The 17,552-nt window shown below is 40.9% G+C and overlaps 1 pseudogene; it reads right to left on the bottom strand.

The window, feature by feature from the left end:
• Window positions 1–13,151: 13,151 nt before the first annotated feature.
• Window positions 13,152–17,264, bottom strand: LOC132413107 (UDP-N-acetylglucosamine--peptide N-acetylglucosaminyltransferase 110 kDa subunit pseudogene; annotated as a pseudogene).
• Window positions 17,265–17,552: the final 288 nt, after the last annotated feature.

Genomic DNA, 17,552 nt, shown 5'->3' with positions numbered 1-17,552 from the left:
TGTTAGTTTATGCTGTACAACTAAGTGATTCAGTTATACATATATACAATTTTTCATATTCTTTTCCATTATGGTTAATTACAGGACATTGACTATAGTTCCCTGTACTATACAGTAGGACCTTGTTGTTTATCCATCATATATATAATAGGTTACCTCTGCTAATCCCAAACTCCCAATCCATCACTCCCCCACCTCCCCCTTCCCCTCGGGAACCACAAGTTTGTGTGCTATGTCTGTGAGTCTGTTTCTGTTTCATGGATAAGTTCATTTGTATCATATTCTAGATTCCACATATAAGTGATATCATATGGTATTTGTCTTTCTCCTTCTCACTTACTTCATTTAGTATAATAGTCTCTAGGTCCAGCCATGTTGCTGCAAATGGCATTATTTCATTCTTTTTTATAGCTGAGTAGTATTCCATTTTATATATATCACATCTTCTTTATCCATTCATCTGTGAGTGGACATTTAGGTTGTTTGCATGTCTTGGCTATTATAAATAGTGCTGCTGTGAACATAGGGGTGCATGTATGTTTTCGAATTATAGTTTTGTCCAGGTATTTGCCCAGGAGTAAGATTGCTGGATCATATGGTAGCTCTATTTTTAGCTTTTTGAGGAACTGCCATAGTGTTTCCATAGTGGTTGCACCAATTTACATCCCCACCAACAGTGTAGAAGTCAGTCAGAGAGAGAGAGACAAATACCGTATGCTAACACATATATATGGAATTTAAGAAAAAAAAATGTCATGAAGAACCTCGGGGTAAAACAGGAATAAAGACACAGACTTACTAGAGAACGGACTTGAGGATATGGGGAGGGGGAAGGGTAAACTGTGACAAAGCGTGAGAGAGGCATGGACATATATTCATGTTCTTTTAACATATGAATTGCCCCCACTTTATCTGTGTGAAATAAGTTTGTTCCCGTTATTGGGCTGCTTCTCAAGCTTTGCTGCTCATTTGAATTACCTAAAGAGCTTTTAAGAAAAACATTGGTGTCTGGGTCCCAGCCCCAGAGATTTTGATTCAGTAGGTCTAGGGAGGAGCCTGGGCACAGGGAGGTCTCAGAGTGCCCCAGGTGATTCTCATGTGCAGCAACTTTGGGAACCACCTCTTGGCTTCAATCCAGCTAGTGATCAGATATTAAATCTAAGACACATGGGCTAGTGCGTGAGCTCTAGGAAGATTCGTGCCAGGGAAAATGATCGATAGTTATGTTACTTCTCTGAAATGGACTGAAATTTCCAATTAGCATGAACAGGGGAGGGTGAATGGGTGAATGCAATAAGGTGTATCATTTACGTATTGCCCTATGTGTATGGCTAGAAGCTTTTGCAACTGAGGTCTGCCCTACTTTTCATGCTAATGGTAATGCTTGTCCTCCTAATGCAGCTGTAAACTTTATAAGCCCATAGGTAGACAGCATCACAAAATATTTACCCCTCCCCACTGGCCCACTCTCAAGCTTCTCTCCCCTTCCCCAATACACAAATGTACATCAATGCTCTTGAGACCACTATCAACATATTGACCTTCAATTCTTCTACTTTGCAGCTTCCCTCTTATCAGGAGATGTCAGCATTTAGTGCAAGGACAAATGCTTGCCTCTTGGTGAGTAATGTAGGCAATGCCTCCAAGAGACAAATAGCCCTTAGGGAGGGGGAAAAAGTCTTTCAAAAAGGTTGATGCCCAGAGGAGGCATTTTCAGTCATCTCAGCTTAGAGGTCAAATATCCAAAATTAAAAAGGTTAAAAAAAAGAAAAAGAAGAAAGCAAGGAAGAAAAGAAGGAAACAATTTTCTTATCTCATAGTAATAAGGCAGTTTTCCTTAAAAAAAAAAAGACTTAAGCCATAAATTCTCTTTCCTAATCAAAATGTGCTTTCCCGTCTTTAGACTATTCCTCTTATATCCTGTATTATTCATGACATTTAATTCTTGAAATAGCACATGGCTGAAAACAGAAGCTAACCTCTTGTCCACTATGAATTAAATCTTCTTTTCCTAGGACCTGTCTACAGTGTACAATTTGGGGTTTGCCAACATAATTATTTTTTCTGAAATAAGTTACAGCATTTTGCCTTTTCAATATATAGTTATACAATATATTGTTAACACAACATAGTTAATATAGTCAATATAGTAAATACAACTATAACACACGTGATATGATGCCACTTTGGTGATTTTCTTCATCCATGTAATTCTGAAATTTGACAGTATAGTTTTCATATTCTAATGAGCTGAGTATTACCTTTGCAAGGATAGAAAAATAAAATAAATTCATAATATTCTTGTGTGGTTTGCCCCTGGGGTGGATTACCATAATGGGGGGATATTTGAGCCTTTCCCCAAGTCATTAAAAAACCTCCAGCGAGCAGCCCCTTGTCCTCTCCAGGGAGTGGGGGGAAAGGATCGTTAATCATAATAATCCTGGGGGGAGAAATCTCAGAAATAAGACATCTGCTTCTGTGCCTTGTTGTTTTGCAGAATAGCAATGATTGCTTTAGCAGCTTCTATTGCCATGTGTGTACAATAAGTAAATGAACATAAAATTGAATGAACGCATAAAAGAAGGATAAACCCACCCAGCTTAACAAATCCACTCTCTCACCTGCTGTGCCCTGAAACATGAAAGAAAGAATCACGGGATCATAAGGATTAATAAAATAACAGTCTCTGTTAACAATATTGACAGAAGGTATAGGAAAATTTGTCTGATGTGGGACCAACAGCTTAACTGCTTAATCCTTTTTTTTTTTTTAAGGGCAACTCATTCATTTATTGTTTAAAGATTGCAAGACAACTTCTGAATTTCTGTAGCACAGTTTAAATGTTTTACTTTTTTGATAAATCAGAGTATAATAGAAAAAACAATTAGTTTCCAGTAATATCTATATCTCTATTCAGAATTAAGTCTTCCACAGACATGTAACCTGGAAACAAAAGCCTGTTACAATAAGCAAAGCTTCAACAGAGCTGCTACTTTTCGGGCCAGGGAAAGGTTCATCCCTATAGGAGGAGGATGTGCTATGTAAAATGGCTGCAAGGTCACAGCCTTGAGGGCGCTGGAAGTCTATTATCCTATCCCACATTAAGTAGTTTGGTGAACTTCAAACGCCCGTTCATCTGCAACCAAGCTGGCAAACTTTAACTGATATTTCAAGCAGGTAAAAAATAAAAGAAATCCTTACACTGATGTTCCTTGATTCACACTGTTAAATGGTTCATTAACATGTAATTCTGGCTAAGAATTACATTTGAGACTCCTTGCTCAGATTTTGGTTAACAGTACAAACCTTTGAGAAATTCAAGTTCTTATTAATCAATAATTTGTCAGCTAGGCTACATTCAGGCATCAGCTGCAACTACAGAATAGGTGCACTGCCTCAGCGCTTTGGAAAGACATAATCTAGAACACTACTAGCAGACAAAATATCTGTTACTAGACAGCACAGGTGCAGTACAGCAAGACAAAAACATATATCCATGTGTGCCGCGGACCAGCCGGAGAAAGAGGATTTCACCGCCCAGGGTCAGAAGGGAAGGGGTAAGGAACTGAAGTAGCACCGACGGATGGGGTCAGAAGGACCAAGACAACTGATGGTTGCAAGGCAAATTTTATTGCACTACAGTTGCAGATTATCTAGACTAGAAAAAGGAAGGTTGCCAGATGGTGGTTTACATTATCTACAGACTGTCTCGGCTCAAGGTTAACTTCCCTGGGAGGAAACCCATAAACCCAGAAGCATCAAAAATAACCTGCATGTGCAGGGGGGAGACAGCTTTGCTTGTCTCATTTTACATTCTTTCTGATCTCTGGGCCCTGGTGATAATTTATCTCCCATGGAATGGAACAAGGAGGGGAACAAGTAGGGACAGTCCCTTCGAGCAGCGGTCGCATGCCTGGCATGTCCTTACCTGCTCTCAAGGCTGACTGCTTCCCACAGGTCCCCCTTTTTTATTTTTTAACTTTTGCTGCAAAATAATTCCATGAAGTTTAGTGCCGAGAGTAGTGTACTGTTGCATGAGGATACGAAACAGACATGAGAAGATTATTATCAATAATAGGCAAATTATGGCCAGGGTAATAAATCCTGACAACCTTCCAGTAATCCAAGACTGAGGGTTTAACCACTTTAAATGATCCAGTAAAGTTTGAATTACATCTTCTGGCGAAACATCATCAAGATGTGTATTTTGTATATCCTGAATTTCAGCATTTAATTTCTTAAGATCAAGACTAATATTATTATCTGACCAAACATTCAGAAGATGCATTTTTACTTTTTCCCATTCCCAAATACAGTCACTGTACCTTTAAGGAGTAACACACATCCATGTATACTTTGCATGACAAGCTAAACGCATCCTCAATTTTAATGCTGCCATCTGATCTCCAATCCCCAAAATTGCGTTTTTAAATTCATCTAACTTGTTATTAATCCGTAAATATATGTGACTTCGTAAAGATAAAGCAAGACTGGTATGTTGAGATAACTGATTAGCAAAGTGAGCATGATTAATACTCTGTGAAAGAGCAAGACCGGCAGTAGCCACAGTAGCAGACAGAGCAGCCGACGCAAGTAAATTTACTATTAGCCACCCAAGAAAGCGTCTCCTCTGCAAGGCTTTAGAGACTTCCACCCATGCCTGTACTCCAGTATCTTCATACCAAGGTTCTCTCAGATGTACAGGCACCATAACATACATGGGTTGCTTTAGTATAAGCACAGATTGCGTTCCTGCAGAAGGGAACATACAACTGCTAAAAATACAATTAACACAGCTAATATTATATCCTCCTTTGGAAGAATTACCAATGTTAATAGAACCACACAAAAGTGTATATGGAGGAGCAACACAAGTTATAACAAGTGTATTGGAATAAGTTAGAGCTAGTTTCCATATATCCCAGTTCTTTTGAAATGTGATAAACCTATCTATGATGGGAAAAGAAGAGATAAGAATTGACACCTTGGTATAATCTATACTACACCATATTTGGTTATTATTCCAAGATGCATTGCAATGTTCAAAACTGGATCCAGGAAAGTTAACGGTCATAAGGGGAGGCAATTGATTTTTTGATTTTCTGTTAAGCATAGTAACCTCATGTCCAGCTATAAGTATCCCTTGTCCTCCAAGTAAACGCTTCATAAAGAAATAATTTCCTGAATCATCACCTGTAACCTTGGCTATAGTAATAGCGGAATCCCTAAGTGGTGAGCCGTATGAGACTTGACCTCTAATATTAATAGCTTGCCCATTTTATACCAAATGATGGTATCCTTAAGATCCTCTCGTCGGCTGGTAGCCGGGCATGTAAGAGTAATGTTGGTTCCTGTAAAACGAAGGATGCCTGGAGAGCCTGACAAACTAATTGATTGATCCGTTCCCTCATAAACATCTGTATGCTCATAACTAATAGCCTTTACACACCCCGTTTCCAGATTCAATGGGCTAAGACAGACAGGATGGGTACTAAACCAGTTAGTATAATTTACAGACATATTGATTTGTTTTATATTCCCAATAAGAGGCCCATAAACACTTATCATTGTAAAATACAGGAAACTCTGCTTCAGACCAAGATATGGGTTGTAATAGTGGAGGATAAGGTACATAGGCCCAGTAAGTTGCTGCATTAACAGAGGGAACACATGAAATGGTTGCCAACATAACCAAAAATAAAGTTACAGGTGTAACAGGATTATTCTGTTGTTTCACTGACTCTTGAGCTCATGAAACCAGTTGTTTAATTTGTCCCCAAGTTGGAACATCACTCCTTTGAGTCGTCCTGGCAAGTGGTCTCCTCTTCTTCTTCTTCTTCTGAATCAACACTGTCAAATTTTCCGGAGAGGTGCAGAGCTTCTTCATCTTCTGAACTAGGTGAGCTGTGGCGAGCCATCTATTTGCTTGACTAAGCGCTCAGGAAGCCAGCAAGGTCCAGGCGCTGATCTGGGAAAGATACACACGTGACCACGTCCCCAAATCAACACAGGATCAGGACCACGCCAAGTGCTGGTTAACGGATCTTTCCAGAGGACCTCCGGAGACTGAGAGGCCAGTCTTGGCTCAGCCACCAACCTTCCCCCTGCAGAGCAGCCAAATTTGTCAACAGTGAGAACATTTAAAATAAACAGAGCATCATTTATAAGGTTATGTGGCGTTGTTCTATACAATTCCCCCCTTTTTATTTTTTCAATAGTTAGCTTTAAAGATCTATTTGCACGTTCTATAATACCTTGTCCTTGAGGGTTATATGGAATGCCTGTAATATGGGTAATTTTGTAATGAATTACAAAATGTTGCAAAAGCAGCGGGCCCATTATCTGTTTTAATAATTTTGGGAAGGTTCATGAAAGCAAAACAGTGTAATAAATGAGTGATAACATGTTTAGTAGCTTCTCCGGTCTGTGCTGTAGCACAGAGGAAACCAGAATAAGTATCGATAGTGACATGAACAAACTGTAATTTCCCAAAAGACGGGATATGAGTAACATCCATTTGCCATAAATGTCTAGGTAATAATCCACGAGGATTAACAACATAATGTGGAACAGGAAGGTGAGGTAAGCATTGTGGGCACTGCTTAACAATTTGTGGGGCGGCTTCACCAGTAAGGGAAAATTGTGTGTGTAATGTAGCCGCTGACTGACGGTGTAAAGCGTGCAACTGCTGTGCTGCTTGTGAAGCAGTTTGATCATAACTTACCATAATATGAGGGTGTCCAGGACATGGACCATGAGTATCAAGAGTATGAAGATAATGAATGCAGTATATTAGCCATTCTTGACAGCATGACGAACGGAAAGGAGGAGTACGGTAAATTGGGACATGTCCTGCTTTAGGGAAAAGAGATTGAGGAGGAGGAGTAACTTCAACTCTATTCTTGGGAGGAAAATGTACAGGATAAAGATCACGTTTAGATCGAGTTAAAACATCTGCAGTCGCATTAAGTTTAGTCAATGGACCAGGCAAGTTAGAATGAGCACGGATATACAGACCTGCAACAGGACCATCATGGGAACGAATAAGCTGTTGGAGCAAACGAAAAGAGGATGATAATTCAGGGTCATTAGTATGTCCTATGCTCGCAGTCTCCAGAAGAAATCACAAGCTAATAAGATATTTACTATCAGAAAACAAATTAAAAGATATAGAAGGCAAATGTTTAAAAGACATAATGACAGCATACAGTTCAACACGTTGAGCTGAAGTCAAGGAAGTTTCTTTAACGAGGTTTATTCCGTCGTCAATGATTACAGTAGCCACTCCTGAAGAAGAACCGTCCGTAAAAACCAAAGGTACATGAGGAACAGGCTGTTGCCTAATTATAGAAGGAAAGATATGAGTTAAGTTTGCCGAATTGGATCAATTTATCAGCAGGGTAATGGCATTCCAAGGTACCTGAAAATCCTGCAAGAGCAAGACCCCATTCATTACTATGTTGAAAAAGCCGATTTTGTTGACTAACTGAATAAGGGATAATAATTTGAGAAGGTTCTATACTTATAGGTTGTAAGCATCTAGTTCTACCTTGCATTATTAAATTACTAATAAGTTCATAATAAGGGTTAATAACTTTAGAGGGTATAGATTTCATATGAATCTATTCAATAATTCCAACAGTTTGCCATAAGACGGCAGTAGGCACATGAGGAGTTGGACAAATTATTAAGAAAATTGGAAGGTGAATATGAATTCTAGTTAATTGTGTAGAACTGATAGATCTATTGACTATTTGTAAAGCTTGAAATCCTTCTGGAGTCATAGAGCGTGAAGAAGAAGGATCTGAGTCACCTTTAAGAATATCAAACAAAGGCTGTAATTGAGCAGTAGTAAGTTTTAAGGAAGGCCTTAGCCAATTAATATCTCCAAGTAATTTTTGAAAAGCATTTAATGTTTTTAAATTATCAACTCGAATTTGCAGTTTTTGAGGCCTAATAGTAGTGTAATCAATATATTTTCCCAAATACAAAAATGGAGATTGTCTTTGAAGTTTTTTTGAGGCAATGACCAAGCCAAATGATTGTAAGGACTGTTGTAAAAATTGAAAAGCAGTCTCTAATAAAGAAATATTATCAGTGGCTAAAAGTATATCATCCATATAATGTATGCGATATAACGATGGAAACCTTTTTCTCACAGGAGTCAAGGCCTGAGCCACATATTTTTGGCATAATGTAGGACTATTTGCCATGCCCTGAGGCAATACTTTCCATTGAAATCTCCTCATGGGTTCCTTAAAAATTAAGGCAGGCAAGCTAAAAGCAAAATGTTTTCTATCTTCAGGAAACAAAGGAATAGTGAAAAAACAATCTTTTAAATCTACAACTAAAAGATGATAATTGTGTGGTATGGCTGTTGGAGAGGGTAGGCCTGGTTGAAGAGCTCCCATTATTAGCATAGTTTTATTAACAGCTCTTAGATCCTGTAATAACCTATATTTTCCAGATTTTTTCTTGATAATAAAAATAGGAGTATTCCAAGGACTACTGGAAATTTCTAAATGCCCTAATTGTTCCAGCACTAATTGTTCTGCAGCTTCTCATTTCTCCTTTGTGAGGGGCCATTGGTCCACCCATACAGGGTCATCAGTCAGCCAAGTAATTGGATCAGCAGTGAGTGGAGAATCCAAGGCCCCTAAGAAAAACCCAAACCTTGTCTATCATTTTTTATTTTCACATCAATAGGATAGACAGTTCCTTGTTGATTTGTTCCCAGCCCTTTTGTGGGAAGAAATCCATGATCCAACATCATATTAGAGACTTGAGAGTTTGGACTATAAAGTAATACTCCCATTTCTTTTAATATATCTCGGCCCCAGAGGTTTAAAGGCAGCCCAGGCAAAACATAAGGCTGGAAATATCCTGAATGGCCCTCACTATCTTGCCATAAAAAAAACTGACTACTTTGCATAGGAGAAGAACTTTGTCCTATTCCGTGAAGTTCTGTAATAGTAGGACTAATGGGCCAACGTTTAGGCCAGTGTATCTGCGTCATAACAGAGACATCAGCTCCAGTGTCTAACAAACCTGAAAAAACCTTTCCATTAATGGTTCATTTCATTTCTGGACGTTCTTTCCCTATCTTCTGAATCCAGTAGGCAGCATTAGACGATCCAAAAGCCTTTGTTTCTCTCTTTTGATGTTGTAAAATTTGTCCATGAGGTACAAAGGGCAAAAGTAGCAATTGTACAATTTTATCACCAGGAGAAATAGTTATTATATTTTTAATAGTTTGTGCCATGACTTTTATTTCTCCTTCGTAGTCAGAATCTGTGACTCCTGGCATAACAGTTAAACCTTTCATGGTGACACTACTTCTTCCCAATAATAGTCCCATCAAACGCTTGGGTAAAGGTCCACAGATGCCCGTAGAGAGGGCCTGAGGACCCATTTCAGGAGTTAATACATATCGGGCGGAGGTACTGAGCTCCAGTCCTGCGCTTCCTGGTGTTGCTCTGGAGAGCGAGGATATTGTATGTTTTTGTTTTTGGTTAATGTCTGATTGATAATTTGAGGAGGATACACAGACATTGCCCTTATTATTTGTTGGGGCTGGGGAAGGCCCCGGGAGGAGTTTCCCGACAGTGGTGGCCCATCCTTGTGGGCCACTGAGCAACAATCTTGTGCCCAATGTTTTCCCCTATTGCATTTAGGGCATAAACCAGGGATTTTCTGACCATCTGGAGGTTTCTGAGTAGGGAAGGAAGGACTAGGGTTAGAATTAAAAGACCTACATTCTCTAGGAAAAGGACCTCCCTTTCCGCATTTAAAACAAGTCTTTGGTTTCTTTTGATTGTTTTTAAACCCCACTTTAGTTAATGCTGCAGCCACAGCAGCACCCTGTATATAAGTAGGCCCAATGTCTGCACAAAGGTGAATATAATCCTCCAATGTTCCCCGTTTTCTCCAAGGTCGAATCGCAGCCTGACACTCATTATTAGCATTTTCAAAAGCAAGTTGCTTAACTACAATTGTACCAGTGAGTCCGTCCACAATGAGTCTCCCCACCGCCTGTGACAACCTATCTACAAAATCAGCGTATGGTTCATCAGGTCCCTGTCTAAGTTTTGAAAGATCTTCAGTTTTGTGTGTAGAAGGACATTTCCTCCAGGCTTGTAATGCCAAATGATTTATTTGAGGATAAGCAACAAAGGGATAAGTTAATTGATCTTGTAAAGAAAGATATTGTCCTTCCCCAATCAGCATATGATAATCAACTGGAATATTATGGGCAGCATTCTTTTCTGCTTGTTCAGCAGCCCGTTCATAAAAATCAAACTTCCATATTAAATAATCTCCACCATTTAAACAAGCTCGTGCAATAGACTTCCAATCAGCGGGGGGAAGAGCTTCTCCTGTCAACCATAGCAGTAGTAAAAGGAGCAGTGGGCCCGTATTGAGCACAGGCAGATTTTCAATCTTTCAAAACTTTCAAAGGGAGAGCCTGATGCCCCCTAGTAGCTTGTTCAGGATTATTAGGATCAGGTTTTTCTATGACGGGACAACAGAAAATAGGATCTTCTCCTCGTTTTATTGCTCCTTGTACAGCGCGCTGCAAGGGACTGAGCATTTTTACAGACGTAGGTTTTTGAGGAAGACAGTCCTTATTAACCTGCAGCTTTTTCACTGACTTACCTATCACAGCCATTAGAAAATCATCCTCAGGATATTTCTCTCTTTTATGTTTACAAGCCTCATCTGTTAAGTCAAAATGTTCCTCTTCATCTAAAATATTTAAATTAATTAGCTCTTTCGGTTTAGGAAGTGGCGACACAGTAGTTGATAATACAGTCTCTCCTTCTGTCAGAGGCTTATGTTTTTCTGACTTTACATTCAAATCAACACTATCATGAGAAGAATCTAAACATATTTTTATCAGATTCCACAAACTATATGTAACAACAGGAGTATGAGTAGGCCCTCGAGACTCGTAATAATTTTTTAAATCTTCTCCAACTTTCTGCCAGATTTCTATGTCAACAGAGCCGCCATCAGGAAACCAGGGAGATACACCATGGATATGCTGTAAAAATTCAGTCAACAATAAAGTTCAGAAACTTTATTACCCCGAGCTCTAAGCATCAAAAGTAAAACCTGAGCAAATAATTCATACATCTTTGAGCCCTTTTGCCCCATCTTATTTTACTTCTGACTATTGCCTTATGCCTCTGTTCGTTTCACTTTTACTGGTGGCCACACATATTTTGCATAAGGGTTCTCTTACCTGCACTTTCTTTTTCTTTTAATTGCCTTCACGCTTCAGGTCCCTGTTCGAGTGCCACTTGCCGCGGACCAGCCGGAGAAAGAGGATCTCACCGCCCAGGGTCAGAAGGGAAGGGGTAAGGAACTGAAGTAGCACCGACGGATGGGGTCAGAAGGACCAAGACAACTGATGGTTGCAAGGCAAATTTTATTATGCTACAGTTGCAGATTATATAGACTAGAAATCGGAAGGTTGCCAGATGGTGGTTTACATTATCTACAGACTGTCTCGGCTCAAGGTTAACTTCCCTGGGAGGAAACCCATAAACCCAGAAGCATCAAAAATAACCTGCATGTGCAGGGGGGAGACAGCTTTGCTTGTCTCATTTTACATTCTTTCTGATCTCTGGGCTCTGGTGATTTATCTCCCATGGAATGGAACAAGGAGGGGAACAAGTAGGGACAGTCCCTTCGAGCAGCGGCCGCATGCCTGGCATGTCCTTACCTGCCCTCAAGGCTGACTGCTTCCCACACGTATGTTGCCTTGTTTAAGCCTCAAGCCCTCGATCCTTTGTTGAAATACAATAATTTCATTCCTATGGTTTTCAATACCAAAAACTCAACCTCCAGGAGGGCTAAAGTCTAATTTGTACTCCAAACCAAGTAGCAGTGCAGTTCGCTACTACTGAGACTGAATCCATAAAGACTTCAAGACCACGTCCAGAAGACAAGTTATTATATATAATACCCTAGAAGGTCTGAAACATAATTATCATATACATAGCTGGTCCTTCAGAGCTTTTTACCTATAACATGTTTTTTGATGAAAGTTATTTAATGTACTGGAGATAACTGTGACTTACTGATCAAATATTTGAATACTTATACTTACCTGGGATTTCATTTCTGCTGAAAGAAAAAGGTAGAACAGGACTCACTAAAAAAAACAAACAAACATTAGAAATGAAAGTAAAAATCTTAACACACACTATCACTTTTGGAAGCAGCATAGAGGGGCAGTCAACGGTAAAACACTGGTGAAATAGGTCAAAACTCTAGGCCAAAAATCCATTATTATTATCATCAGTGACAGTACCACAACTGTGCCCTTCAGAATTAATAATCACTACTAAGAATCTTCATTTGGCACCAGATGATGCGGTTAAGAGAAACACTCTGGGAGGTTTTGAATCAGACTTGGTTTTTTGTTAGCCAAGTTACAGGAGAATTTTTAAAGTGGGGGGAAGGGAAGAAGGAAACGGACCAGGAAAAGAATTTAAGCCATCATCTATAAACCAACAAAGCACTGATAGTTCCGAACATTATGTCAGACACTAAAATGACTGATATAGGCTCAAGTGGTTTACAAAACCTATAAAAAGACTACACCAGCAAAGTCCCCATTTATCTGTAGAGTTCAGAAACTAAAACAAGGAATATTTTAGCTTAAAAGCTTATCTCAAGAGAATCATACACACTTCACATGAATAAAAATACCTGAAACCAAACATTTTTAAAAGCTCCAATACCCAAAATATAAAGAAAAATATTAATTCAGAAGACTCAATCAATCCATGATAATCACAAAACGGCTGGGCAATCTCTATCTCCCTTCCACACTAACCATCCATCCCATGGAAGACCAAGGGAGATCAGACCTTCCAGACTTACCTTCCAGACCTTCCAGACACCTGGCTGCTGCAAAATTCTATGGAGACTCCTTGTGGAACAGCAGTTTCCCATCTCTTGTGTCTCTCCCTATCGTGATCATGATCATGCAGGAAGCAAGTCTGGCTGTGTTATTTCTTATCATTGTCTGTCACCCATCTGCAGCATGGTATTGTACAGATAAGGAAAAAGTAGTTCCCTTTCCCCCAGAAGGTTGAGGCTCAGGTACAGGGTAATTCTCCTGTGCACACTGTCATTATTTAGGCCGACTCAGTGACTTCAACAGGCTTAATCATGTGATCAGGTTTGTTGCCAGCTGCGTAATGCTCCCACATCTGTAGATAGAGCCGCTCTAGGTCCATTGTGTATTGTTTGGTGTTGAACAGAGGGCTAGATGTTCTCTGCTTCCAGACTTTGCCATGAATTTTCTTCAGGTATTCTAGATCAGTTCCCAGTTTCACAGCTATGTCTTCATATTCTTGTCTATTTTGAGCAATAAGCTCAAGACAGCCTAAACAAGTGAGCTGGGAAGCTGCAACTCGGGAAGCAAGAGTCTCTCCTGGCATAGTCACCACGGGTGTCCCTGACCAAAGGACATCCATCCCTGTGGTGTGTCCATTACAGAGTGGAGTGTCCAAGCAGACATCAGCCAGCTGGCCTCTCCGAACATGTTCCTCTTTAGGAGCAACAGGTGAAAAAATGATACGCTTCTGGGGAAGGCCCATATTTTGTGCATACTGTTGAATATTAGGTTCTCCTACTGCTGGAAAACGCAACAGCCACAGTACACTATTGGGCACACGCTTCAGAATATTTGCCCACATCTGCAAAGTAGATGGGTCAATTTTATATAACTGATTGAAGTTACAGTACACAATGGCATCTTCCGGTAACCCGTACTGAGAACGTGTGGTTACAATAATGGTACGGGGAACCTCCTCTCCAGCGGCAGCCTTAATGTTGATCTGGGTAGTTGCTAGTCCATTGCTAAGACTGAATCCATTAATTGTTATCTGAATTTGTCCTCTGTTAATCATTTCAATAACTGCCTCTGCAATAGTATTCATAGGAATGACAGGCATATTAAGAGCCGTATTACTGCTGTCTGCGTTGTCTCCTCCATCAGGACATTTCATCTTGACAATCTGCACATCTGGGAGACTATCAAGAAATGCTTTGAGGTCGATGCCATTCAGCACAATCCGATTGTCACAAATGTGCCCATTGGACTTAAAATTGATGACTGCCTTCTTCTTCAGGTGAGGGAACATATTAGCATGATCACCAATAAAGAAAGTATGGGGCATATAAGCCAGTTTCTCAGAATACTGCTCAGCAACTTCAGCAGGTGAAGTTTCCTGATCAGTGATGATATAATCCATGAAAAGCATGCCACTGGTCCCAGGGTAGCCCAGTCACATTGCCTGAATAGGAGCTGGCCTGAGAGCAAAGAGTTCATTTCGAGCACCCCTGGTATAACCATTCATATTTACAAGGATGTGTATACCATCTTGATGGATGCGATCAGCTGCTTTCCCATTGCATGGAATCTGAGAAAGATCAATGAAATGATGGGCTTCTGCCATCACCTTTGCTCGGAAGTTTGTGCCATCATCTGGGCTCAGGGCATAACAGAATACCTCAAATTTATCAGGATTGTGCATGCCTGGAATAGACTGCATAAGATGAGAAGTAGGATGATTCCCAAAGTCAGAACTCACGTATCCTACACGCAGTCGACCATCACTGAGCTTCAAGTCTTTTGGATGTTCGTACGGTGGTTTATGAAGGACACTGATCTCATCCAAGCAGAGGTTCCCATGGCTCTCAGCAATAGCCTTCCTGAAGACATGAGAAAGAGGATAGAGCATACTATGATGAGGCTGCACAGAAGGCAACCTATTCTTCTCCAGCTGGTCAGCCACAATGCTGACCAACTTCTTCATTCGCTCATCATAGTCTGTCCAATCACAGACAATCTGCAGGCAATGAGCCAAATCACAATAAGCGTCAGGAAAATCAGGTTCAAGCTTCAGAGCAGTGCGATAAGAAGCAATTACTTCTGGAATATTCCCTGAATACTTGTGGATGGAAGCCAGATTGCTGTGGGCATCCGCAAGTGCAGGGTTAATCTGAATGGCACGAGTATAACACTGCAAGGCTCCCTGAACATCCTGCATCTCCTTTAGAGTGTCTCCCATGTTACAGTAGGCATCAGCAAAGGTAGGACTGATTCGAACAGCCTCCTTATAATGCATCAGAGCTTCCTGCAGTTTTCCCTGCTGCTGCAATACACTTGCTAAATTTGAATGGGCAACAGCAAACTCTGGGAAGACTTCTAATGCTTTACAATACAAGCGAACTGCCTCTTCAAAGTTTCCCTGGTCTCCTTTGATATTGGCTAGGTTATTCAGAGAGTCTGCATGGGTGGGACACAGCCGCAGAGCTGTATTATAACACTCTTCTGCTTCGGCAACACTGCCCTTCTCTTCCAGAGCGTTGGCTAGGTTGCAGTAAGCATCAGGGAAATGTGGTTGCAATTCAGTAGCTCGCCTGTAGGTGTCTACTGCCAGATCCATCAGGCCTTGCTCATAGTATACACAAGCCAGGTTGGCATGTACCACTGCATGATTTGGGCTCAAGCTTAGGGCACAAAGGTAAGCTGCCACAGCTCTGTCAAAAATCCGTGCCTCTTTCAAGACATTTCCTAAATTGATATAAGCATCCAGAAAATTGGGGTCAAGGGTGACAGCCTTTTCAAAGTGATGAATTGCAAGCCAAATCTCCCCTTGTGCATTGAAAACACAGCCAAGATTACTCCAAGCTACTGCAAAGTTCGGTTGCGTCTCCATTGCTTTCAAATAACATGCCTTGGCTCCTTCCAAGCGACCCAGGGCTTTGAGCAGGTTCCCCAGGTCACTGTGAACACAGTACAAATCAGGATTGCACTGAAGAGCAGAGACGTAAGCTTGTACTGCCCCTTCCATGTCGCCTGCTGCTACCAAAGCGGCTGCCAGGTTAATATAACCATCGATGAAATCTGGTTTGAGACGCAATGCATGCCGGTAATGCTCAATTGCTTCCTGCAACTGCCCTCTTTCCTTGTACACATTCCCCAAATTCGAATAGGCTTCTGCCAGAAGAGGGTTCTGTTTAATTGCCAGAGTACTAAAGTGGGCAGATCTGTCCAGCCTTCGACACTGGAAGTGTAGAGATGAAAGTAATAAAAGTACTCCAGTATTGTCTGGCTCTTGTCTCCACAGCTGCATGCAGTGTCTCTCAGCTGCCTCAAAATCTCCTGCCTGATACTCTCGATGTACCAACTCAGCTAACCCTTGGAAGGAAAGCATACGTTTCGTTGGTTCTGTGCTGTCGGCCACGTTGCCCACAGAAGACGCCATCTGGAGCTTCTGGAGAGAGTGAGAAAAGGGGGTAATTGAGTCCCGCTGCTGCCACTACTGGCAAGAATGTTTCTAGAGGTAGCAAATACGAGGGCAGCAGCCATACCACTGCTTTGGCAGGCTTAAGCGGCAGCAACAGTTCCAGGCACCGAACCTTAGGAACTCTGGTTGGCCGTCTACCTCTCACGCTCTTGAAATCTTAATTCTTAACCCTGCCCTCTTCCACCATTTTTCTCCTAACCAGGGAATAAAAATTACCTATACACTTGCCTTAGAAGAAATCAAAAGTCAGTAGTCCAAACACTTTTTAAAATTTTGTTTTCTGTCCAGTTGGAAAGGAAATACATGATTGACTTTACTTCATCATTCATATAGTCAATGTGGAAAACATTAGGGCCGTGAATTTCAATACAGTAAGATCAGAAAATTTTAAATTGGCCTTCCCAAACCACTAATAAGTAACCAATGTTGTATATAATGCTAAAATCTTAGAGACTGAGTTTGATATTTTAAAAGTTCTGAAAGGATTAGCTAATTTCTCCTCATCATACTTCTCATGCCTCAAACCTGAGTATTACTTTTTTAAAATTAAATTTATCTTTATTTATTTATTTTTATTTTGGCTGCGTTGGGTCTTCAATGCTGCGTGCAGACTTTCTCTAGTTGTGGCGAGCGGGGGCTACTCTTTGTTGCGGTGCCTGGGCTTCTCATCACAGCAGCTTCTATTGTTGTTCCACAACTCTATGGGTTCCTTTTTAGGTCCTATGAAGAACCCTAGAAATTAGTTCATGGAATTATAAGTTTTTGCAAAATTGTCAAAAGTGAGATATTTTAACTTCCATCAGGTAAGACCAGCGTCTCTTTCTTTGCCAATTTTCCTTCTATCATATTCCGCTATGTTGGATCATATTGGAATGGCCACAGGCTTTTTTGAAATCTGGCTAAGGAGATTTTCTTTTTTCTGTGGTACGCGGGCCTCTCACTGTTGTGGCCTCTCCCGTTGTGGAGCACAGGCTCTGGACGCACAGGCTCAGCGGCCATGGCTCACGGGCATAGCCGCTCCGCGGCATGTGGGATCTTCCCGGACCGGGACACGAACCTGTGTCCCCTGTGTCGGCAGGTGGACTCTCAACCACTGCGCCACCAGGGAAGCCCTAAGGAGATGTTTTAAGTGAGGCTATTATGTGATTTTCAGACACCGCCATATGTAATTGACTATATACTATCGCATTACAGGAATAACTTCCAGTACTCATACTG

Source organism: Delphinus delphis, chromosome 17 (assembly GCF_949987515.2).
Source record: "Delphinus delphis chromosome 17, mDelDel1.2, whole genome shotgun sequence".
In the NCBI taxonomy this organism is placed as follows: Eukaryota; Metazoa; Chordata; class Mammalia; order Artiodactyla; family Delphinidae; genus Delphinus; species Delphinus delphis.
The sequence above is the reverse complement of the archived record's forward strand: the minus strand, read 5'-3'. Positions and strand labels throughout refer to the sequence as shown.